Below are 27,972 nucleotides of genomic sequence, written 5' to 3'. Positions count from 1 at the left end.
GATCTCCGTATATTAATTAGTCTGTGAAAAGGTTTTTCTGGCTTTTTTCACCATAGTAAAAATTTAACCGTGAATGTCGTGAAGCATCGAAGACTTGCCTCATGTGCGTCGTCCAGTTAAAGACACAGTGTTTGAAAATTGTCATGTTGGCATCAGTGAGGTGGCAGAGGATCTCCACATCTCTTATAGATCAACTCAGTATATTCTGGTTAATGTTTTGAGTATGAAGCATGAAAATGTCCCAAAAGACCAAAATAATTTACAAAAACGAAATAGAGTAAAGGTTGCAAAAGAGATGTTTGTCAACGTAGCTGAGAACCCTAAATTCATCAATTGCATCATTGCTTGTAACGTGACGAGGGTTTTAAAGAGGCCACGTCAAACTCGATCAAAAATTAAAGTGATGCTCATCGGTTTCTTTGCTTACCTTGTTGTGGTTTACCATAAATTCATTCCACGAGGTCAAACGCTCATTAGGAAATACTACTTGGCCGTTTTGAGTCGTAAAGCAATTCGTGGTAAACTTGCCGATTTGTTTGCAGAATATTCATGGCTTTTTCACCACGATAATGCCCCGACTCATTCTAGCATGACTGTGGCTGACTATTTTGACCAAATACGAGATGAAATCATTGGTCTGCTACTGTATTTGCTAGATTTGGTTTCTATTCTGGCTATATTCTCTTCTGAATTTATAATTAAAAATTTTGTAAACTTCCTACATATCAGAAACAGCTTCAAAGCATTAAACAATTACTTATCTATTATGTTTATTTAAAAAAAATGTATGTATAGTATATTTTACAAAAGATTTATTCAATTGCTTACTAAATGTTTCATTAGTTAATAAATATTTGGTTTACCTTTTAATGGCAGTGTGGTAAATATGTTTGTGGCTACCTAAGTTTATTAGATTAATTAACTTTTTTACCCTTAGGCTTGTTGTTTGCCATTTGGTATAAAGTTACGAGAAACCTAAAATCCAAAAACTGACCCAAGTTAATTTATGCTCAACGCGTAGCAGTAAGTTAGAAATTCCGCTCTTGTACTGAGCTGCTGCTACTTCCCGGAACTGACCATGTTGGGTTTCGCCGTAAGAAAGAGTCTAAAAATATTGTTCACGCAAAGAAAATTATTAAATTCGGTATAACGTAAACAGCCGAGCGCACAACAATTGCGATTGATTAAAAGTAACTTGTGATCTAATGCGGGTAAAGAAAAAATTTACTCGCTTCAATTCAAAAGTACACTATTTTTTTATTTATTTATGTACAAGTATACTTAGGTTGCCTTTTATATGTCGGGATTGGCAACCCTAGTGTTGCAATCTGACAACTCACAACTTCGTAGATGACTCCAAGATGAATTTCGTGAAAGTCATCCAAAATCAGTTGTGAAAACAAATGTTTTATTAAATTTTGAGTTTGAATATAATTCATTTAAGGACTGTAACTCACCGGTGCTCATTGCTCTCCAGCAATGCTTCCTGAACTTAATTACCGTAGCTCCATTTGTATTTCTCTCCTTTTGTTCTCAGGCTTTTTATAACATTAACACTAACACAAAAGTATTTCGATAAATCAGATTACCGCCGAGACTTTTGCTCAACAATAGAATGTTTCGTAACACAATCCTCGTGAAAGCTATTGTTCAAAGTACAACGCGCAAATGACAATCAAAAATTAAGGATTCTTCACGCCTATTGTTAAACTCAAGCGATTTTGAAAAGTTTTTCTCCTACACATATATATGTTTGTTTTTATAACCGGTGTATCCCTAAGGAGCTGATTTCAACGTATAAACTTCTTAACAATTGTTCTATTAACCCATCCACAACCTATCTTAGCTACATCTTCCCACTTATGCTACTTTATGTGGCAGTCTGCTCAGCGGTCGAGTTGCACGCACTTTGTTTCGTTGCCTTGTTGCTTATATTGCTCAATTACAATTTATATCGTTGTTATGTGTTTTCTTAGTTCCTTTCATTTTGTTATTGTTGCTGTCGTTGTTATTGTTGTTGCAGTTGATTGTAGGGGTTTCATTGGTAAACAAATAAAAATCAATATGCGTACTTTTATGATACCTTCGGTAATTCCAACGCTGGACCACTGTGCTCCGCGCTAGTGAGGTTCTGACCTACGTACACACAACCAGTCGGTTAGTCGTCTGTTCGTTTGGTCCGTTGCTCGTTACATCGACGAGTAAATGACCGTGCCGTCCAATCAACTCCAACCATGCGCAGTTTCTCGCCGTTTAACTCTTCTATGACACGGTTTTCTGCTCCTTTGAGCTTTTCCATTGCTCATAGACCAACAGTTTTATTAAGTTGTGGTCCGCATTGTTGTTGCTATTGCTGTTGCTCACATTTTCATTGTTATACTTGGCATTTGCTATTGCTATACATTCATTTTTATGTTGTCTTCTAAAGTGAAATTTACTTTTCTAAACACCAATTTCAATAGACGTTCGATTTGTTGGGACACCAACAACAAAAAGTTCGGAAAATTTAGAACTCAATTGTTTTGTAACTTTCGCTGGAAATTGCTACTAAAATGGGAATGGCCTTAACGCATTTGTGTTTATTTGTTGAGCCTTGTGTTTTGGGTTATGTTTGAAAATTGTATATTGATGTTGATGCTTGTGACCGCTTTTGTGGAAAGTGAGTTGTTTCCTTAATAAGTGGAGAATATATACATATACAAAGTTTTCGTTGAGAGTTTCACTTGACTTGTTTAAGTATTTTAATGTAGTCCGCTTTACTGATTTTAGGCTTGTGGCATAGATAAGATAGTAGACTATACTTATAATTAAGTCATTATCTCTCACTCCTCTTTCAGATAGTCGCTCTTAATCGATGAAGCAGAAACATCTTGTAAATGAGCACAATAACATTTTATTGTTTTTCGGTTTTATAAGATGGAGTTTAAATAGCCTTGCTCAAATTGCAAATAGTTTTAATTCTCTTTATCTATAGACATATTTGTTTCAAGAGAATATAGGTTAGCTATATAAGTAAGGTTGCTGAGGGCAAATAGTTTATCGAACAGCTGGAAGAGGTCGTACCGACATTTGAATATACATAAAGTGTAAGTGAACTCTAAACCCAAATGAGTATATTCGAAAAGACAATTTGCAGCAATTCAAAACTACAAAATATTGGGTTGGCAACTAAGTAATTGCGGATTTCACTCATAGATGGCTTCAGTTAATTTTTTGGTTTGCTGGCGTAGTCCCAATGTAAAACACATTTTGTTATTTGATAGTTGGCAATTCAGCTGTCAATCAGTAAAAAAAAGGTTTTTGATCGGTTGCGTAGTTTTCGTTTGGCGTTCGTTAAAAAATGGAAGATCAAAAGGAACATTTTCGTCATATTTTGCTTTTTGGCTATGTTCAAAAACGCGATATGTTCCTCTCGAACTAAAAGAAACGTATTTAACGCATTAACCGCTGTGAAAAATGCGTTGTTTACAATAATATGGAGCGGAAAAGATCGAGGAGCAGGCCAGGTGACCTAGCTTAAACAACATCAAAAGCTGGCATTCATCAAAAGAAGGTTTTGTTATCAGTTTGGTGGGATTATAAAGGAATTGTCTACTTTGAACTCTTACCACCCAACCGAACGATCAATTCTGTTGTCTACTTTGAACAACTGACGAAATTAAACAATGCAGTTGATGAAAAGCGGCCCGAATTGATAAATCGAAAAGGTGTTGCATTCCATTATGACAAAGCAAGGGCACACACATCTTTGGTCACTCGGCAAAAGTTATTGGAGCTTGGTTGGTCCTGACCTTGCACCATCCGATCACTTTTTGTTTTTATTTCGACCTTTACAAAACTCCTTGAATGGTTAACATTTCAATAATGATGATGATGTCAAATCGGATTCAGTTTTTTACTAATAAAAACCAGAAGTTTTATGAACGTGGGATTATGATGCTGTCTGAAAGATTTTTGATCAAAATGGGCAATACATTACAGAATATAGTTATTTAGTTCCATGAAAAAATTGTCTTTGATTGTCCGCAATTACTTAGTTGCCAACCCAATAAAACAAAAAATCGACGATCTAGCAAACGTAACAAATAGTTTCATAACCGGTGACAAATTAGGCACATTATTTAATTTTATGTAGTCTTCGAAGTTTTTTAATACCATTAAAAAATTTTTTGTGAACATTCTTATTTCATTTGAGGCCATTTTTGAGTTCGAACATCACCAAATAACCAAAAATATGTAATTGAAAACCCATATGTAAAGAATCAATAGATAAATATCCAGATAACTTAAGGTAAAAGCTCTTTAGTTAGAGCTTTTCTCTGCATAAGCTATGCTCTATGATCAAAGAGTAAACTTCTGTTGAGTAAGCCTTATTAAAGGTGCGATAAGATGATATAATTTTCCTTGTTTGAGAAAGAGAGCGTCAGTGTTATAAATCAGCGTTCTACACTCTTAGTCTGGTATAAAATTTTTCAGAAAAAGTCCCATTGATTCCAGTAAGTCTTATCAGATGACGTCCTCAACAGAAGTGTCTTCAGAGTGTAAATATCATCTCTTAGTTGTGAACATAAATTCTGACTGAGGCATCTACGTTAATCAGTTGTTTACCCGCATTTGATGATAAACTTAGTGTGTGTTTTTGCTATAAAAGGTTAGATTAGGTTAGTATTGATTAATTTAGATGTTTAGACTAAACTCGTTGATGGAGATTAAGGAGTCCACATTGTAGATTTGTTCTTTTCAAAAAAAAAATAAAAATCAGATAGATGGATCCTAGAATTTCCGTTCAAATTATAGATGGCTTTTATGATCATATATCTCGAGTTGAATAAGTGCAATAGAATTACGCTATACAGCGTTGTGAGATAAGTTTTGTACCTAAAACCGAATGGCGAAAACGCAAGCCGTGAGGCTAAAAATGAGAAAAGTGTTTATGGTCCTGATGCTGTAACAGCCAATTATTCAAAATTTGGTTTCGTCGTTTTCGTTTCGGTAATTTCGACGTCAAAAATGTGGACATCGTCGAGTTCAACCATCATATAAGCATTGTATCGGTTACTCAGGGGCTATACATTGCACACCAAAACGTTTGCAACTATTTGAATAAGGCTGGACATAAAGAGAAACTCGATGTATGGGTGCCACACGAGTTAATCTCATGAATTGAAAGACGGTGAACCGCCGCAAACGGTGTACAAGTCAGGTCAAAATTGGTGAGATTGGTTGAGAATCGTCAACTTGCACTGTCAGCAATTGGACTGCCTGAAGGAAGCAAACGCCCAGAAGCGCCCGGCTTTGGCCAATAGAAGAATAATTATGCTTCACCAAGACAGAACTTCAGAAGTTCCAAGGGCTTGGTTTAGAAGATATTTTTCATCCTTATAGTCGGTACCTGGCACCAAGCATATTCCTGTCTATGGCGAATAAGTATGCTGGTTACAAAGTCGCCTCAAGCCAACTGGTGAGAATCTATTGTTCCAGTTTTTGCTCATAGGAATCAGGATATCTATGAGAGTAGCTCCACAAAATTACCTTCAAAGCGGCAATAAGATATCGAACAAAAGTATGCATATTTGACATAGTCGGACTATAAAGCCAGAAAAGTTTTGTAAATAAAACAGTATCCAAAAATTATGGATTAAGCATCTTACCCATTATTCGCAAGTAAATTAGTCGATTCTAAGTCTTGCGTTGCATTCGAATGAATTTTAAAGTTATGAATTTAGAAAATATTTTCCAATTTCTCTATGCAACAAAGTGTGCTGCCGAAACATGCCTCTCTTAGTGAAATGCTTTGGAGTAAGACCGATGCTCATAAGTGCATTTTTTGTAATGCCACACAGTAGTGACAAGTAAATAGCAAAGCATTAAAACAAACTGACGGGATTCAAATTCGAATTTTGTCGAAATCTCAATATGCAACTGCTCAGCAAGAATGCCAAGAAAAATGCTCCACAAAGTTATGTGCCGATAATAGCAAATATAAAAGTGCATTTTCAATTTGAACAAACCAGCAGCAGCACTTGTCATCCGACACAAACGTAGGAAGCAAGCATGCAACATGAATGCCAGAAGCAAGAATTTGAATGGCTATCTAACAAGACGCACTCACCTGTTTTCCTGCCTGTTACCGAATGCACACGACTGGCTCGGTTTGGTATGTGAATGCCAGCAAGCATTTCGGTTTGCTACATTTTTCATCGCCTTCTGCCACACTCAGTTGCCAGTGGCTCAGGTTGGAAACTTTGAAAGACTGCAATGACTTGTGTAGCAAGTTTGGCTATGAAAATGTTTTGTCGTCTTTCAACTCTTTTCAGCAAGCGAAAATGTATACAATTTGCCTAAAAGAGCGGAGTAACCAGTCACTATATATGTATGCGTATGTCCTGTGCTTGTATGTATGTTGGGTGTTCAAATACATTGTATGCATTTGTTGCACATGTTGCAAGCAGTGCAAGTGCTTGTGCTCACTTTATTGCCATTTGCCACATTCAACCGTTGTTCAGCGTGTGTCTTTTTGTCATTTGTCATCAAAGCAACTTTGGTCGGTATGCCAATGCTTTGCGAAGTAATTTCCTATTAACAACAGCAACATTGTTGCAACGAACAGCTCGCAAGCTAACTGTTCATATTGTGACTGTGAAACAATAGCAAAGACAGCGCATTGCTTGTCCAACTTGACTTGTTCCCAATGACTCTTTTAGATAAGCTTAAAATACTAGGATGAGGGAAACCATATATGTATGTATATATGAGTAAATATAAGTGTGTTGTAGTATGCTTTAGCAAACTTTTGAAATCAATCTTTGATAAGTAGTTCATAAAAGATGATGGTAGTATAAAGCTCAAATTATTGGCATTGTTTTTGATAGCCAAAAATCACTGCATTTATGCACTGAAAACCATTCGATGTTATTCTTGTCTCTTGAAGACAAAAGCTGGCAGCTAGAAATTCAGGATTTTTTGCAAATTTGTTAAATAAAATTCCAATGGGTGTAGGTATGAGAATTATGCCATACTTTCTAGTATGCACAAATATGACTTGTGCTGGTACATATATATTTCAGTAGTAACTTGCCCCATGCGAGTCGTCCATACGAAGTCGATGTCCATCTGTCGAAAGAGTTAAAGAAACAATGATTGAAATCAGACTGATAGCAGAGGATCTCCACATCCCTTATGAAACGACTGAACACCTTTTAGTTAATGTTTTGGGTATGAAGCATGTCAATGCTAGACTCGTACTAAAAGATCTGAATTTTTACAAAAATGACGTAGAGTCGGTCACATAAGAGATGTTTGACAACTTTGCTTAGAAGCGTACATTTATCATAAGCAGCAGTACTCGTGACGAGACATGGGTTTATGAATATGATGTCGAAACTCTCTAATAATGTAGCAAATGGCGCTCCAAGAACGCGTCAGAACCGAAAGAAGCCGACAGTTGCTGAAGCACTGAAGTCCATTCCAGCAAAAGCTGGAAGCCCCTTCAACTGCAAGACTTTGATAGTTTCTCATTTGGTGATCAAAGCAGTTAAATTGACAAGAGCATGCATTTTCCAAGGCCACAACATCTTTAACGCGTATTAAAAGTATCTGGACTAAATAGACCAGCTGATTTAGAGCCGTAAAAAAGTCACCCGTTCAATGTTGCCCACACCTACGCTTAGGCAGCATTAGTACAGAATGATGAGAGAACTTTGAGGTGCTAGTTGTATTCGACTATGTTCACACGAAGACTATTTTTGCCATAAACTGATCTTTGTAGGCAAGGGAACGATGAGGAAAAACGAAGGGACCGTACGCAATTCGGCATGCTTCATCATTTTTAAATTATTTTCCTGGTCGAAAATAATTTATTTTTAATGGTAACACAAGTTTGGACTTAAATGCTGATTCTACTAAAATGTTTAGTCTACAACTAGAAAGTTTTTCTTGAATAATTGGTTGATTAATATTAAAGCTGCGTCCAGAGTACACAACAATATTCGATACGCACTAGTTATGTACAAATATTAATTACAAAATGTAAATTGAATTTTTCATTATTCCAAAATGTAGACTTATCTATTCTTTCTTAATGTTCTGGGGGCATTTCTTTAGGAACTACAACTACTTCTACAATTATATGATATAAGCTCTTTTCCAGCGGAAAAGTTCTTTAATACTTTAAAAGTTTTATTTAATTTGGAAGAAGTAGTTTTAAGCCTACGAAATATTCTTCACTCTCCGAATTTTAAAGTATTTGCGAAATTTATTTCCTCTGAAACACACATTTGTGTTGATAGATTTACAAAAAAAAAAAAATTTATACCGTTACTCGTGCTTGGCAAATAATCATAAAATTAATATTGTATTAGAAATTAAAACTTTTAGCTGGCACTTACAAAAGTACTATCCAATTAACTTATCATTAGAACACACGTTTTCACATATCTGCCATAATATAATGTATAAGACTGTAGGTTACTAACCACTAACAGAAGAGCACACAAACAAACGTTTGCGGAAGAAAATACTTTCAGCTTCCTACAAAGGATTGTTGCTAACTTCTCGAAAAGCTTACACTGAAATGAATTAAACAAAAGTGTAAATGCGTTAATGAAAAAAATACCCGATAAAGCACAAAGGTAGCCCAAAACCAAAGCGAGACCACGCGTTAATGGAAAAAAGTGGTAACTTGTTGCCAATAAGCCGCATTGGAGCGTGCGAGCACGTGTGGCTTTCGGCATTTCCCACACTCAACCACGCTAGCCTGCCCTTAGTTTGGAGGCGCTACATTTGGTTGTTGTTTTAGCTTTTCTTTGTGCCGTTTGTTTTTTTTTGGTTTGGTTTTCCTCGCTGCTTTGTGTCTATAACTTTCAGTTGTTTCTTGTTGTTTTAGGTTCATGCTGTGAGCAAGCTCAAAAACTAATTAAGAAATACTTTTGAGTTTATTAATTTCTCGAAGCGTGCCGAAAAAATAAAGTGAAAGTGAATCAAAGTTTTTTTTTTTCTGAAAAACAACAAAGTGAAAGCGAACGTGCAGCGCACCGTTGTTGCTCATTTTCGTAACGCAACAACAACAAAAGCGCGCCAACAAATTCTAACCGCATGATCCTGCCAGCTTGCTGTTGTTGTTGACTGGTTTGCTTTTGTTGATTTTAGCGAAGCGAAAAATGTCTACTGTTTGCGCCAAGCGCCTATTTAGCAAGCCCCTTTTTCCATTCATATTAGTCGCTTAAAAAAAAATAATATTAAACTTTGTGCTTTTCCAGCAAAATTGTAGAAATTTGAAAGTTGACGCAACTCCGTTACCTCAGCGTTGCTCCCGCGCGCCTTGTGCTCTCGCTGTCTTTGCCTCTGTGTGTCTCTGTGCGTTTTGGTGCGCCACATTCTTTGAAATGAAATTTATCTAATAGACTTTGCAGCGGCACTAAGTAAAATAATATTTTGCTCCCGAGGCCGTCAAGCTAAGCGACAAAGTGTTCCCCAGTGACAAAATGTCCAATTTCCGTACAGGAAAAGCGAAAGGCCATGAAAGCGGAGACCAATAAAGAAAGTTGCAAATAAGCGCAACGAAGCACACAAGCAAAAGTGTACAGCGCTGCAAAACATCTCCAAGTTATGGTTTCATAATTGTGCTCAATACCAGGCAGCGTTCAATGGAACCCCCACGCGACCCAACTAACAATTACTTACTAGGAAAAACTTGTCCGCAGCAAAGATGCAAGCAAAGAAAGAAGTTGAAAATAAACAGGCAGAGTATAATGGGAAGTGAGTTTATGGCAGGATAGTGTTTGAGTAAATCGAAAATCCTAGCTGAGCATACGCTCATACGATGTGTCCGCAATAAATTTAATATAGCTAAAGAATTTTCTTTCAACCGAAAAGTTAATAGCTTAACTTTGTAGGTTTTATTAACGCTAGCAAATTGAATTGAATTTCCGGAATTTATATTCTTAATACCGATACTTTAAGAGCTGTTATATATTTTGTACTCTCTCTGACACTATGACTACCTAAAGATTTTGTTCGGAGTTCTTTTTGCTGAAAAGTTTCACGTTATAATGGGAGTTCTCTGATATTTTACTTTTGCCGCAACGTTACTGAATCGAAGACATTGTGAATCAGCGAGCTTTCATTCATTGAAGACATTGCCAAATTATGTTTAAGTCGGTATATATTATATTATCATTATAATATTGCTTTAAGAAGACTAACAGATAATATCGTACAGCTTATACGTTCTCAGATTTTTCATTTCAAAATCGCGAAAGTTTGTATCCGATAAAACAGAAATTCAGATAGAGAGAGGTAGGTCTACTCGAAGACAAACTAGTATTGTAAATAAACTCTTTTCAAAGGAGACAAACTTCTATGCTAGTAAACACGTCAAAAAACGAAGGAAGATAACTATGACAAAACTTCGTATCAACATATATGAAAAAAGAGCGATACCGAAAAGAGCTTTCATAGTTACTCAGTTTTTGAGATATCGATCTGACATTTTACACACGTCCTTTTCTCCCCAAGAAGCTGTTTATTTATCGAAATCGCCGACATCGGACTATTAAAGCATATAGCTGCAATACTAACTGTTTGATTAAAATAAGATAATCATATTTTTATACTTTTTAATGCAATAGGAAAGCTTGCGGAAGACACTATAGCTTCGGTGCAGACGAAGTTAATTTTGTTTTGTTTTTAGTTTTCTTGGTTCATACAATAATATAGATTTGTAATTCGTCATTGTTTTATTTTTCAAATAACCACAAGAGTATAAATTGTGACGACGAGGTCGTGACTTTGTTTATATATTCTGTTTCGAAGACGTAGATCTCTATAATTAACTCTTAAAACATGTATAGGCCAATTTTAAAAATATGAAGACAAACTAAACCTTAAGACCCTAATTGAAGCCCATTTAAAAACAAATATAAAAAATGTTTGTATGAGAAAAGTTTGCTAACGACACAAACTCAAACCCCGCAAATAATGCAGCTCTTGTTACTTTGTTAGCAGACTTGGCAATTTTTTTTGCAACTCAAATACTTTCGTCTTAAACTGGGCGATCCACTTACTGAATTTCCTTGAGCATTAACATATGTATACATTTACATAAGATGCTTCAAAGCGTTAGCAAAAACGTGAAAATACATTTCGAATAATTTTAGAAAACAATATATTTACCAACAACCCACTTCATTGGACCACGCTGGCTCTACTGCAAATAGCAACAGATCATAAATCCTCGTCTTACAATTTGCATCGAATCTAGATAAGAATTATTTTCAATTCACTGTCATTCTTTTAATTTTAGCTCGAAAAATCTTATCACAATCTTTTTGTTATTTCTATTACACACACTTTCCACAAAACCTGTCACAACACTTCTTCTACAGCAGCGCCTTAACCTTCGCCACTAAAGCCTGCCAAAATCAGCAATTTTCACAATCGCCTCTCGATTTTTCACATTCGCCAATACTGTCACCGTCACCATCACGGGTGCACGTCGCAGACACCCACTTTGCTCCAGCAACGGCAAAGATTGTTATCTTTAGAAAGCAGGCTGGAATTTAAGGTTTGTCCCGCTGAGCCCAGTTATGCGGCAACGATGCTAGTGCCGCTGCAATTGCCGTAACATTTTTTGCCACGCGCGACCGAACCCACACAGCCACATACACATTTGCATGCATACATACGCTACACAAACAACATGCATAGCGTGGGGAGAATGAAATTTTGTCCTTCAGGACGCAAAACTTGTTTTCTTTGCATTGTTTGGAATGCTTTTCGGGCCAGGCGCGCTCTGCCCCTCTCCTCCCTGTGTGTTGGTGTGTGCGCGCGTATTTTTTCTGCTTTGTCGCTGTTGGACTGGTTGTTTATTGTTGTTGTCATGGGTGGCATGATTGTTTGTTTTTGTTGCTACTTGAGGCTTGTTAAGCATTAACAAGCCTTGCTCCATAGTAAACATTGAAAATTTTGTCATTTCGGATTTTGTTATAGTCGTTGTTGTTGTTGTTGTTACTTTTTTGTGATTTTCTTTGCTTTGTGTTTGGTTGGTAGGTAGTTAAGCCATTTTCTGCTCATAGCTTTTGTTGTTGTACGAGCATTATACATCTCTCCGCCTTCTGTCCCCCAGTCCCCCGTCCAATGCGTGAAGTGTTCTCTCCTTTTGACAGTTTTTAATTCTATCTTTTTCTTCTTTTTTCGTGTTCTGCTTTTGTCAGCGTTTTCTTCTTTGCATTTCAATGCACATATACATATATTAATGCATATATATACGTGTATGTGAATGTATGTATACCTATTACCGTTTTATTTTCTTTCGCATACTTTGCCGCTGGCAAAATTTTCAAATTATTCGCATGTTTTGCCAAAGCAACATTTATAGCATGGGTAAAGAAAAATATTTAAAATAACCATAACGAGAAAAAATCCACAACAACAAGAAAACACAGCCAAAATAGTCACAACAATAAAGGGCTAAACAACAATGGGAAAGGTAAATGCTTTTTCGTCTCCCACTAATAATGCATAAAAGGCGGGGTGTTTGTACAACTTGTTACTACTGTTGTTGTTGCTTTGAATTTGCGTTGTGCTTGTAGTATTTCTAAATTCTTGACATTGCCTTGAACTTTTTTTGCGCCTTGCATATACGCATATGGTCTCAGCTCCTTTAATATTCATATTTCCACAGTAAAACCCCTCTGTGTTCGTTTGTGTGTTTGTGTCCATGTAATTGTGTACAGCTGCGGTCTGTGTATGCTTACAAGTCACCTAGTCATTCATCATCTAACAAGCAACATCCGCATTCCCTGCTCCTATTCAACATCATTTGGCTCTCATTAACGGCATTCCGCTTGTAGTTGTTGTTCTTGTTTATTTCCCTTATATTATTCTATTTTTGTACCGATTATTGACGTTCGTTGATCGCTTGCTCGCTTGCTCGCTCCGACCGTATTCAACCTTAACCTGTGTGTTGAACTCGTAAATTCAAAATGTTTACAAGCAACGAACACCACATGTGCAACATGTTGCATGCTGCATAACTTTACAACTAAATACATATGTGTATGTGTGCTGATGCCACGCTTCAGTGCTGCATATAAACAAAGCATCCATCAACGCGGCGTCAATATCCATATTGTTCGCATTTGTTGCCCCCTCTGGGCTTGACTAGCCACAAGCACATACATTCTGCTGTACAGTTGTTTTTTCGTCAACAGTGCGCACAATTAATTAACTTTCTCTTGTATTGTTTGTTGGTAATTGTTTTTGTTATTTTAAATTTCGAGAAAAACTTCAATTATTTACGTGCAACTTCCTCCCTACCCCCTCGTAATGCAACATTTCCTCGCATGGCATTCATCTGCATTTTATCGTTTGTGATTTGTTTGATGTTGTGCTGCTGCCTCAGATGGTAATCCAATCGATGTCGTTCTCACTCCCCTCCGGCTCCACGTATCCACGGCTCCCCTTCAACACACATACATTCCTGCACCCACAGTCAAATAAAATGTATTTATGTGTGTGTGTGTTCCGTGTTGCAATCGTTGCTTTCGTTGCATTACAGTTGCGGCATCGCTGGTGGTGGTGGGTGTGTCTGGTGTATAGCTCCAGGCTTCAGGCGGCGTCTCTTCTGGTTTAAACTTCCATTACTCTCTGCTTAAAAAAACATACCTTTTTATTGTTGTTCACTCTATTTCTTCATAATTCGCTGTTTCTGATGTATTCTTAATTACTCTGCTGTCGATTACCGCTTTGTGGTGTTATTATTTTTGTTGTGATTATTCATATGCAGAATAGTCTATACACGTGGAGCCTTATATGGAGTTCTTGGTTCTTCTTTAACATGATTTTTCATCTTCTACGCCAGCTAATATGCCTTGCACGCACTTCCATATACATTAAACTTCTATTAAAGTTCGAGAGCATACAATGTTCTGGAGTTCTGTGTGAATAGATACCAGCTGTCTACCGGATTTTAAAGTAGCAAACGAATTTTTCATATGTTTTGAAATAATTTTTTCCCAAACACTTAATAAGCCACTTTTTCTGCATACTAGTTTTAGAAGCTGAAATAGAAAAGTCTTACTCTGTAAGCTCCTATGTTGGCAGTTAGTAAATTTGACCAATCTGGAACTTAATATATCTGTTTGGATAAAGTTAGTACGGCCGAGTAATAGCTTCAAGCTATTTCATCAGCAGGCTCGTTTGGGTGCCGGGTCATAGTGAAATTACTGGCAACTGCAAAGCCGATCAGCTTGTCAGAGGGGGCACCCTTGGCACGTTCACAGCGGAATGGTACCGATTTGGATCTCCAATAGCATCTTGCATTCTAGCACTAGAGCAATGAATCTCTCGTGCGCCGACGACCCGCTCCTGTGCGAGATAACGCAGGAAATATACTGAACTACTAACACTTTCCTCTTGCCACAATCGTAGGGTTTATTGCACCCTGTTGAATAGGTATTCATGCGGTTGGGTTTAAAATCTTGTCCGACGCAAGTTGTTAAATTTGTATGGAGGAAGGTGTGGGGGAAACTCCAGGCATTTTCTCCACCACTGTCCAGCCTTTAGAAGACTGAGGTTGAAATATCTCGGAGGTCTTACCTTCGGCGAACCAGCAAGCAAAGCCAAAACCAACATTTGTGACAGGCTCAAAGCGTTTTGTCGATTTCTGATTGTCTTATAATCTACTTGTATAATATAGGAGTTGTAGGTACCACAATTGACCGGCGTTCCAAACTGTCCTTGTTAGATTCCTTTTAGAATTGAGCAAAGCCAACAGATAGTGATTAATCTATTTTCACATTTTGCAATGATTCTCAACCAACTAAGTCTACGGAATTACTAAACTTTAGCTTATTAGCAGTGACATATGTGAGTCATTTAGATGGCTTACAAATCTTTACTGCAGCGAAGTTAGGCCTACTTTCTAGTATTTAGGTGCGGTCGGCAGTTATGTCGGTTTACATTATAAACGATCCTGGTTCGACTCTGTGTCGCCGATTGGGACAAACTTCCTCTGGTCTTCCTAGGTCTGAGTTTTTGCTCTACTACTACAGCAAAACTTAAGTTTTATTTTGGTACCAATTCTGGATGTACGAGTATAACTAAAGTAACGAGTTATATATGTGTGGCACAAATCTTGCGATCATTACATAACCATTGCCACCAAACGACTTTTGTTCAAAGCGAGTGCTTAGAGTTTACAATTCGGGCCCAGCTTAGAATGCTCTGTTTATGATGTTCTCAGCAGCTCAAGGATTCTAAGATTAGTTTTCGAAAATTTTTTAGTGCTACGATACTACATTTGCACCCAGCTTAAGCACGGTATTAGAGACACAAAATTGTAGCACATCACTTGCCTAAATTTTTGTCTTATTCTTTCGAAAGAACTCAAAGTGCTTTTGGCTGCCATTTGAGCTATTAACTAAAGCAACAACTTGGTATTTTTTACTCTGGAAACTGCTTAACACTTTACCACTTTCGAAATCGAAAAAAAGCAAAAACGAGTGTCGTAAAAATGTGCACGAACACAAGAGTAAGTGGAGAAAAAAAGAAAAAATACAATACCGCATCAATAACGCCACAGGAAAGGCAAAGCTTTGTGCGGGGGAAGTAGTTATGCAAACTAAAATCCTTATTACTTCAACTTCGGCGCAAAAGCGGCGTCACTCTCATTGGGGGCTACAGTGCGGTAATACTCAACTTGTTGCCAGATCGGATAATATTGTATGCGGCACGGATGTGAGGGGCGATGGCGGCGGCTCAAGTGCTCAAGTGGAGGTGTTGATTTGGTAGTGCCACTAGTTGTGGCACAACTTTGCCTGAAGTTGTGCAAGTTAAGTTGAGTTGGCTTAGTTTCGAGTGCCGCATCAACGCCTCCCAAGCGCATAAATGTCACTTGTGCCAACTATTATTGGGTTTGCTCAAACCACTTCCCGGTCGCCGTAGTTGAATATTTTTTTTTAGCGCTCGTCGATCTTCATCGCATACAATGACAACAGCGTTGCTGATGGCAGTAATGTCACAACTTTCGGCTGCAATTCATTTTATGTAAACTAAAAGTTCGGTTTTTCAACTCGTTTTGTAATTTTTTTTGTAGGCGGCCTGCTTGCTTTCACCACTTTAGTTTATCCAACTAAATTGAAAGTGACAATTTTCGTGTTACGCACATTTCTGCATAGTGTGTGTCAGTTTGGTGGTGAATATGTGTACCAAATATGTACCATACATATGTATATAAGTATTTTGTCATTACCACTTTTGATAAAATATATTGTAGTCGCAAAACTGAAAATGCTTGAGAGGACATTCATACGTCAAATAGATAGGTGATATTACCGCAAGAATTCGTAAAGAGAATAGTTGCCAGATTTAATGACAATTGTTGTCGAACAAGAGAAAGAGTGTGCTATTTGCGACTAAGTTTGTAACTCCTAGCAGGAAACGTAGGAGATTCTATCAAGTATATACCAGGTGTACCGGTATGAAATGAGATATTTATATATATATAATTTATTTCTCTTTGCCACTGATAATTTAATGTAAAACTAATTTTCCTTCGTGTCTTTGAAGCAAAATTTCACAAGTATTTTTCGGTTTTCCATTTGTCTTTCATTCAATTCATGTGGTACCCATTTTCCACACTTTTGGATCTTTCCCATAGCTTTCAAACAGTCCGGAATTGCTTGTTGTGCAACATTTACTATGGCTGGCAATTGCTTTTGACTAAAAGTATCATCTTCATTCAATATTGCCTGCAGTTCGGCGTCTTAAAACTTTTTTGGTGGTCTTCCATGCACTTTTCCAACGTGCAGCACTTTCCGGTACAAAATTTGACATTTTCAACACAATGAAAAAATATAATGTTGTTTGTTCAATGACAGTGAGGTTATCGAATATGTTTGACAGTTGTCATTCCAACCAAACTGAAAATAATTAAGGCTCGTTAAAAACAAATGTTCCCTACAAACACATTTGTATCTTAAAGCTCTCTTCATACCGGTAAATTATCAGCGTGACGAGTTGCGTCGATTTGGCTATGTCCGTTTGTATATACGCGAACTATTTCCTCAGTTTTTGAGATATCGATCTGGAGTTCTGCACACGTTCTTCTCCGCAAGAAGTTTTTTATTTGTTGGACCCCCGCTGAAACCACTACACGCTTGAACCACTACAGAAGATGACGACATAAAAACTGATCGATCAAAATTAAGCCATTTTATGGAAAACTCTTTTATTTGACAAGATATCTTCACAAAATTTGCCATGTATTAGTGCTCAAGGACCATTATGAGTGTTTTACAAATACATACAAGTACAAGGTGCATTCCAAAGTAAACAGGACAAAAGTAACAAAGTAAACTCTAGTCGCACCATCTACATTTCGACTAGTGAGTTAGAATCTGCTATCGTTTAGCGACTTCCAGTACAAATTTCATTACATTTCATCTATTGGAAGTTAAATTATTGTGTTTTAAGTGTCAGTATGTTTTTGTAATCGGTGCGAAAATGAGCTTCGAACAAAGAGCCAACATTAAATTTTGTTTTAAAATTGGTAAAACTTTTACCAAAACTCATCAAATGATGAAACAGGCTTATGGCGATGATTGCCTATCTCGTATTAGAGTGCACGAGTGGTTTCAACGTTTTCAAGGTGGTCGTGAGGACATAAATGACAAATGACCCGAAACATAAAAAAATCGCACCTGGAGAAGTCAAAAGTGAAGACAATGCTGATTTGTTTTTATGATTCGAAGGGTATTGTCCTCAAAGCATTTGTTCCACCCGGCCAAAACGTTAATGCGGTGTTCTACCTTGGAGTTTTGAAGCGTTTGGTGTGCCGTATTCGACGTGTTCGGCCCGAATATCTTGAAGATGGAAGTTGGCGTTAGTTGCACGATAATGCGCCGTCTCATCGATCGACGCTTGTGGCCGATTATTTGACCAAAAATCACATTTTAACAATCAACCCCTCCCCGTATTCACCTGATATGGCACCGTGCGACTTCTACCTTTTCGGAAAACTGCATTTGCCGATGAAAGGAAAGCGTTATGCAGACGTGGAGGCCATTCAAAAGGCTTGCACCGGCATACTGGCGGCCATACCGAGCAACGAGCTAAAACACTCATTCGACATGCTTTTGGACCGTGCAAAAAGCTGTATTAAAGCAGAAGGAGGTTATTTTGAATAAAATTAATTGATTTTGCCGATTAAACCATTTGTTCTGTCTTTTGTTTAAAAGTCCCTTGTATATCAATCTCATACTGAAATATAAAAACTGAAAATTTTTCAGTAAAGTAAAGTTCCGTTCACTTTCACTTTTTCTGACTGCAAGAATTTTTTAAACAGTTTTTTTTTAGTATTATTTGTGCGTAATTAGTTGGAAATAAACTTTTAATACATCACAAACAACTAATTAACCACTTTTTGTTGGTCTTTAAATCAATTTGGGTTTCCTTCCGGTGAGTTTCGGCACAGTAAAATTCCAACACATATTTGCCAAATATGCTTTAGTTAATAAGAGAATATTTCATGTAATATTCTTTAACATTTAACAGACATTACCTAAAATAGCCGGCAGCGAAGTTTACTAAGAATTCACACAAAAACCTATAGGAACAACAACAACAATGAATTTGCTTTTAGCAAAAAGCACATCAAAAGCAAAAGTCGCTGAGTTCGCAATCTTTCCACACATTTTGACGAAAGCAAATATCTACTCGCACCTCGCACCTGTTACACGAATTTACTCGAAAGCGCACATACATACTTTACCATATATCTATAAAGTGCAAAATATGCGTTTTGTTTATCTAGCAGTTTTCTTCATTTACTTTACTTCGGGCATTTTTAACATTAAGGAAATCTTTTCATTTCATCATAATTTCGCTGAGAGATGCCACAGTACTCATATTGCGTTGTCTATATATGTGTACATATATATTTATTCGGCCATCCATCAAACGGGAATTTTGCCCCTAGCTTTTTCACAAACTTTGCATAACTTGCCTATAAGAAGAAGTTGTTTTCATACTTAAATGTACTTATTTTGCTTTGCCATTTCGTACCGTTATGTCTCTCGTACCCCATGTGATACTTGTTATTGCAGTTGAGATTGTTTTTCTAAATCACACAATTGCCTGGCGGCCAGTGAAAGGCAGCTGGCTAACTGTCTGCTGGAGGGATGAACACTTTTGATGCAAAATAAAATGAAGTACGTCTCCAACGCTGTTGACTACCTGTTATTTGGTTTCTTATTATACATTTTATTGACAATATTATTTTAGTTATATTTTCATGTTTTCTCATTATTTGCTTTTCATTGAATGTTACCGAAATCATAATTGAGATGTTGCCCAATGGGCAGGAGAACATTTTTTGGGGAAAGAAGGGCCCCATAGTAATGAGATGCTAAGTTGGTTTAACGCTGATAATTCAAATTAGTACCGGGTTTGTGGTTTTGTAGTTAAAGAAATATTCGAAACTTTCTTATTGCTAGAGGAAAGTTGTTCTCGAAGCTTGGGGTAGTAAGGGGTACACTATTTAAAAAACATTAAAAACTTCAGTTTGTACGACAACAAGAAATAATTTTAACTTCGTTTTCACCGCAGCCATAATACCCTTCACAAATACAAAAGGTATTCGGTCACCTTTTTTTTGTAGAGCATCTTTGAAATGTTTAAGTAAGAGACCATTTTATAGAGCATTCAATTTCCTACAATATCTGTGAAACGAGATAACTTTTCACGTAGTTGGAAGCAAGATATGAATTTTTCTATCCGATAAAAAAAAAATAGAAAACCGTTAATCGGAGGATCTTCTTGTTGCAATTAAGAGCTCATGCTTGGTGAGCCTTTCTTAGAGGTGTTTATCAACCATTTTTTCAGAGTACCAAGCGAAAAATATATTCGATTGCACACATTAGTTTACTTTGGACTGAAATCTTACCTCATCCTTAACAATATAGGTATCCCTGCATTTGCTCTCGTTATACGTACTTATACTCAGTACTTATGAATTATTGCAAAGAAAGATATATCGAAGACTCGTGTGATATGACGAGGTGCAGATTTCTTCCAAATTGGAAGAAAGTGTACAAGCCTTTTCCTTATACAAGTGACAGGTACTACTAGGTGCTGTTAATCTATGTGACGCAATTGTCAGTTTTCTGTCAGAATTGTACCAACTTCACCGCAGTTCAAAACAGTTACATAATTCTGCATTTCAATTAGTTTTCTCGGGAACATTTTTAATTTGATTTTTCTCTATTTCTATCTTTTTATTGAAAAAATACCGATTCGCCTTCGTCACTGTATTTCTATTCTAAGACAGCTTTCCAAAAACTATGCTTTTCTGACTTTTTCAATTTTAGTCAGGAAATTCTCTAAACCGCAAACTGGCAGTGTTGCTACCTAGATTTCCATTTGGTGGCAAGATCTGCACATGTGAATATACGAATATGTATGAATAATAGTAGTGTATGTATTGACTTCTAATAACTTTGTGCTTTAACTTATCTCTGCTGCCTATTTCGAAAATTTCTCTAACACTTTTCCTTTTCATTCACATTTCACATACCTTTTAATTGTTGCTGTTTTGTTTTTCTGATAATTGCCAGATAATTCAATTTGCCATAAGAGATTTAGTTAGTTTATTGGTAAAGTGTAGAAGAGAGAATTTCTTAAGGATATTTGTATCAACACACAATGTTTCACAAGCATACATACAAATAATTGTTCAAAACCGAATTGGCAAAAAGTTTTAATTAACTTTTATTATGGGATTATTGAAATAAAAATTAGATTATTTTGGATCTAAAATTCATTAAAATTTTTGTTTTTAAATATTTAATAGTAATGTGGGCTGATCTGAGATGGCTACATTTTACAATTACATCTTTTAAGGAATATAAGCATTTATATATGTATTTTTCTTTCATTGCAGGTAAGTACGCCATAGAGTATGAACTCCCGGATTAATCATTGCAAGGTATTATATTTTATATTTATTTGAATATTTATTATAAATATATATATATATATATATGAAAGCCATGTTAAACAAATTTGGTATTCTTAAAAGCAGCTTTCGATATATTGTTATTCAAATATTATTAATTTTTTCTTCCGGCTTTATCGCCAGAGCTTTGGATTACTTGAATGTGAGCGCTGAGAAATTTTTGTTTCTTTCTAACTGAACCTTTTAACAGGAAACATATCAGATTAAAGTAAAGCTAAATCAGTTTTAATTAATTTAGTAACTTCTGGTTGCTCTCCTAAAGTATTATAAGACCATCGGGGTTTTTCCTTTACTGCTACATATAAGTTAAGGTTAAGTATTAGGAATTTTTCAGAAATAGTAGTGGTATAAGATATGCATATATACATACAGCTTGAGAATATTGACAGTAAATTTACAATTCACTTCAATTGAACCACCGTCATTAATATATATATAGGTTAAAGAAACAATGCTTTGAAATTGACGTGTTGGAATCACAGAGAGAACAGAGGATCTCAACATCTAATATGGATTACTTTAACCGTTTTAGTTAATATTTTGAGTATGAAGCTTGTCAATGGTGGACTCGTATTAAAAGACCTGAATCTTTTGTAAAATCGTCATCGAGTAGATGCCGCAAAAGAGATACTTGACAACATAGCTGAGAACCCTACATTCAACATACGCATCATTATTGGGGATACGACGTGGGTTTGAGGTTATGACTTCGAAACTGTCCACTAAAGACCAGCTCAGCCGTGGCTTATAAAAGGTGTATGGAAAATTGATTTATTTATTAGGAATTGGCATGCTTACTTTGGCTCAGGAGCCTATTTTGAACAAGTCCAGGACAAATTTATATGCTTCTTGGATAGTATTCTACATAACGGTGATATTATTGAAATTATACGAAGTGTTACGTTTAGTATAACACATATGATTCGGTCTTGCAGTTAAGTGATTGCGATCCAATACTTCGGCAGATCTGAAATGATGACTTTCCTAATACCGATACGATATATTCCGGATATCAGTATAGAGATTTGAATTACATTAAACAAAATTGATTTATACAAATTCAGTCGCTTTATATTCTTACTAATTACACATTTTAAGAGTATCTGATTTTTGGCTGCGCTCGAATTAGCAGTTATTTGCGATTTTTGTTTTGTTTTTGTAACTGCACTTGCACTAAAAATATTTACTAATTTTCCAATATTTCGTCATTAAACTAAAACTCGTCTGCTAAAATAATGAAACGACATTAAATGCATATCGAATTTCAACGACAAATTGCGAATAATTCAGCATGCCGTCGATATGAATAGCTCGTTATTTGTGATAAAATGCACTTAATGAGATGTGCCACCGTTTTGGACGCCAACAATGGCTGGCAGCGTCAACCGCATAAGTGCGCATACTGCGATAAAGCTCAATGAGTTTTGAATTAGTGCGAGTCAATTAAATTTAGTGGCAGAACCGTTAATTAAATTGTTTGAATTCAGGTGAATGCATAGCGATGCGCAGCACACACTAACCCACATACCAACAAATATACATCCGCACGCACACATCGAGTGTGTCGCCCACTCACTCCCCTAACACTCGCATATAAGCACTTGAATTGCGCGTTGAGTGAGTGCATTGACTTCATTAAGTACCGTGAGTGAATGAGTACCTGAGCGTACGTCAATGCGCTGCGATTGCATGATTGCATGTGCTCGAGCATCGAGCGGCGCTGCCATATGATTTTCAACTAAAGTGCAACTAATTTGCATTGAATTGTGACACTTTCGCGTTGTGACATGCGGGAAAGTGTGGGGGAGGTACCGCATGCTGCAAATCAATAATGTTCATTACTTTCGCATTAAATAGTCAATTTGATTTAATTCGTTTCGATATTTGCTTTGATTACGGCAGATTTAATGCGAAGCAGTGGAAAAACTCAGACGGATATTTGAATTTCGCACATTTGAAATCTGGTAATAACTGTTAATTTGGGGCTGTCAATGTGTGTTAATGACGTAATTAAATTTCAGTTTGAACAAAAAATGGCTAATTACAGCGCTAGTTGAATCAGTATATATTATATACATTTAACTCATGGTGTGCAATCGATTTGTTGGGAAATCCTGGGGCTGCAACCCGAGAATTGTCAGAGGAATGTACACCATGATTGTGAGACCGACTATCACATATGGAGCCTCCCAAAAAACAACTTCCGGCTACTTTTCGCATTCTACACTGGCCATTGGAGGCTCAAGAAGCATCTTTACAACATAGAATTGGCCACTATTGCAAACTGCCGGTGCTGCGACATGAATTCGGGAACCCCAGAACACCTGGAAGTAGAATGCGTAGCAGTTCGCAGATGGTGAATTAAAGCCCTAGGATCCATGTTTCCAAATAGGGATCAAATCGCCTCACTAGTACCTAGCAGTATATTGAAGTTCATCAATGTGCTGAGGCTAGATGAGTCGTGTGTACTTAGGGAAGCACAATAGACCATAGGATACCTCTATTTAATCTATCTATCTATCTATATACATTTACCATATATAGACCACGTTATATTGAGTAGATTGTTCAATACTGACTCTTGGTAGTGTATTTCATGACGAAAATGATTGGAAACGATTAGTAGCTAGACAAGCTACCACACATTTGTAAAGCTACTCTATTTAGTGATTTTACTCTGAGAGCTCGATGATTTAAGGTCTTTGCAAATTTTTAGAATTTTTAATGCAGACCAAAAGTTGGTTCCACCGCATCATTATGCAAACAGCAAATATAATTATTTTATATTAAGACGACACTGAGCTTCACAACAAAGTCCTCAAAATTGTGACGTAGCAGTTTTGAAGTTGATTTTAATAGATAAAGAATTTCCTTAAGGAGAGAATTAAAGTGATGGGCATGGCAAGGCATGGATCTAGAACAACGATGGTCATAATTTTTTTAGAAAGTCGTTAGAAGAATGTAGTTTTTCTCAACCTTTATTTTTTTAGTCTACAGCGAAGTAAAAACAGTTAAGCCATTTGTTACCAAACAATTTGATCATGGAAAGAGTAAAAAAATCTCATAGAGGAGTTTGTGTAAGACACAAAGACATCATAAAAGAAAGTATTTAACCCCCGGGCGTGCAAGATGTTTACAATATTAACTTTTCAAAGAACTTCGAACCAGCTGAACATATTTACCGTTATGTGTATATCTATTTGAAGGCATCTACTGCTCATTTCATAATTTATAAAAACTTTAAGTTTCCACAAACTGCCACAATTAGATATATTGTGGATATATTGGATGAGACAAAGGCATACGATTTTTTATAATAACACCGGTTCCTCAGCCACTCTGGAATTTAAATTTTTTTACAAAAAATATTTTATTCTCGAGAAGCCATCATTTTGTCAAAAATCAAAATTCTGACTAGTCCTTCGATCGTTGCCTGTACTCATCTAATGTAACAAAAAAATTTTGGGGTTTTTGGTTTTGAGATAATTTGAAGCAAGACAATCTTCCTAAACGCCAGACAGTTGTTTTCGGAGGTTCGCTGGAGGTCGACTATAGAATCAAGGAAAACCAAGATTTTTCAATATGAGTCACCGATTATTACGTTCTGTAAATATATGCTACATCATTTTTATTAATTTATTAAATAAAAAGTCTCTTACAAAAAAAAAATTTTTAAAAATAACCGTTTTTACTGACTTGAAAATGGACATAATATATTTTAAAAGAAAAGAAGCTTCGTCAATAAATTTGTTTGATGGCGAGTTCTGTCTATTCGTATAAGAAGTTTCTTTAAAACCGAAAAAGAGTGAATGTTTGCTTTTCAGCTAAAATAAGTCTATTACAAAGCAGGGTCTATACAAGTACATATTTTGTACTGAAATTCTATGGTTTAAATGAAATTTGTAGGACTTGGTTCTACTGCCAGGTAACAAACTTCAGCAAACATAAAGATAGAATTATTTGGATGAGTTAAAAAAATTAAAATTTTCAATTTCGATCCAATTAAAAACCAAGCACAAAACCTTTTTAATGTGGCAGCACTGAAACGCTATTCACCACGCCACTTTCTCCGGCAGTTAGCAGACACTTTATTATTTCGCCGTTGTCATTTAATTGCAATTTTTTGCACAAAGATATTTATCATGCAACACAAATTGGAAGTTGCGTAACTGTAAAAAAAACAGCGATCGTATTGTAATAAACGTTAAACCATATATGTCAGTATATATGTAAGTATGTCTGTTTGTGCATATCTAAAAACAAAATAAAAATATTTCAACTTATAAAGGCAACATCATCGCGCACAAACAGCAATGATCCATAAAAAAGCATTTATGTATGTGTGCGTGTGTAAGTTCTATTCACTGCTAGCATGCACACTCCCACGCAATGCAGTCAACCAACTGCCTGACAAGAGCTTCAAATGCACAAGACCATGGAAGCGCTACGAATTTGAACGAGCAGCAGCATAGCTGTTTTGGATTATTCCGGGGTTATTCGGGGTTACACCAGCAATTGTTTATTTGTCTACATGTTCTATATCTATCTGTCGGTATGTCTGTCTGACTTTCATGTTGTTTATCGACGAGTCGGTCTGTATGTTTCTCTTTGTTCACAGCACATTTTATGGTTTTCAGCTTGTTTTTGCTGTTGTATACAACCGCATAAAATAAACTCATAAGTTTACAATTACACACAGTTACACACACATGCAGACAGCGGTAGTGTGGACTCAGTGCAATGTCCTCGCAATGCTCACAGACTCCGATTTGGTACCACATATGAACAGATATATATCTAAATGAACAATAGCTTATGTGGCGAGACGGATCGAGACGTTTTATGGCAACCAGCTATATAGTATATACAGATATGTTACATATGTATGTTTAAATGTTTCATAGTGACATTGCGCAATGTGCATCGGATAATGACAACTTTTTTATGTCAAACAATCATCGTATGTTTGTATATGTATATGTGAGTGTAGAGTTTGCGAAAAACGCTAATAGCTTGCTTTTGTAGTCAGCGTGACATTTAATTGCTGAACGATTATCATTTTTGTTCTTAATGAACACTTAAAGCTCACATAATCGGGTCAGTGTTGTGGGTCAGTTATGGCTTTTTTCTAGCGCAGCTAAATTGACACCAATTGAAAGTCAAATACGAGAAAATTGAAGGCACTAAAAATGTCAAGAGTTTGCTGGGAACTCTTACTCAGTCGAATATACTAATTGCTTAACTTTTGATGTGAGTGCAACTATGAAAAAGTTTTAGAAAAGGATATTTCTATTGATTAATACATAGCCGATTCGTCATATATTTTACTTGTATATAGAGAATTGATTCTTTTGTTAGAAATTGTAAAACTCATTTATTTTAAATAAAAAACGACACACTTTTGACACTTTATTCCAATAATGAGTGGATATTTCGAATAATTAACTTTATCATGAACAAGACTTTTTACCACTAAATTTATATATCTTTCTAAGTATAATCAGTTTTCAGTAATTTATGAAAAAGAAGCTATATCTGTCATACAAATTAACGGACCGAACTCAAATCTTTGTATGAAAAACTTTTTTATTTGTGGAGGGTATTATATAATCGGTCTGGCGGAAGTTAACGTTTTTTCTCGTTTCATAGAGGTTAGAACCTTCTGAGCACTTAAAGAATCATACTTACTAGCAAGTTAGTTTGAAAAAAATGGATCTTGGTCCATCTTATTTTTTGGTTAAAATTGCCTCTAAATTACATAGTAGCTATGTGTAACGTGAATCGGTTAAAATAATTATGAATTTACCCACTATTGGTCAATACAGCGCTTTTTAATACAAAAAAATTCTTCGATGAAATTTAAAACAGCAACGTCTATCATATAGTCTTTGCCGGTGTCTTTACACTGCACCAAGAATTTCTGCTCACAAATAAAGAGCATTTATAAGTTAAAATTCTGAACTGCATTGAATCAGTAATCTAATTCTCAATATGTAAGCAAAATTAATTTACATGCATATGTCTAATTATCACTCCCGCCACCTACGCCCAACATTGTGAAAAGTCAATAGACACACGTGCCTATTGGTAAATGAAGAAAAACACATATTTATGATTTCCCAGCCACAATTAAATTCCAGATGTAAATTACTCTCACTCACACACATGCACACTAAGCCAACACATGTTCACGTACACATGAGCGCACCAGCGCCCAATCATCTGGGAAACACGCCAACCAAGTCGTAAAGTCGGCACCCTCCATATTTACACGTTTATTCATGCACACATACAAACATACCTCCAAACGAGCATTTATTTGAGTATGTAATTGCGCCTGTATATTTGCCCTCGTGTGTGTTTGTGCGCAATATGACGACCCAATTTGACATCTGATATGCGCAGTTCATTTGACTTGAAATCATAATGAGCAAATTTTACTGTCGTCTGCCAGTACTTGTATGTATGTATGTATATGTGTTTCTACACTCCTGCGCGATATGAGAATCACAAGCATGCGGATCGTTGCCCATTCAGGCTACCAGACGCCAGTTGAAGTTGGATTTGTTGGTGGTCCTTTATAAATGTTAAACATTTCATTTGTACTTTATGTGTTGTGATCAAAGATGTGTGTGTGTGTGAGGTGAGCGTATTATGTTTCAGACTGTTGTTTATAGTTTGGAAGTTGCAAATATTTGTGTTTCACACGTATTTTTAATTAACAGCAAATTCGTTGTATAATTTTTCAAGCCTCTCCCTGATTTTTTGCAAGCAATCACTCATCACATATACTATGTTTTTCTCTATATAGAGAGGATCAATTTTTGTAAAATCAATCGCCTGTAAACTCTTTTACACTTCCTCAAACGCCCACCTGTCCTGTCGAGAACAGTTAACCTGATGATTTTATTTCCTAGTCTCTACCGAATCTTTTCAAAAGACACACAGACCAATGC

The sequence above is a fragment of the Bactrocera oleae genome, chromosome 6 (assembly GCF_042242935.1).
Source record: "Bactrocera oleae isolate idBacOlea1 chromosome 6, idBacOlea1, whole genome shotgun sequence".
Classification (NCBI taxonomy): domain Eukaryota; kingdom Metazoa; phylum Arthropoda; class Insecta; order Diptera; family Tephritidae; genus Bactrocera; species Bactrocera oleae.
This window is presented reverse-complemented; position numbering follows the sequence as displayed.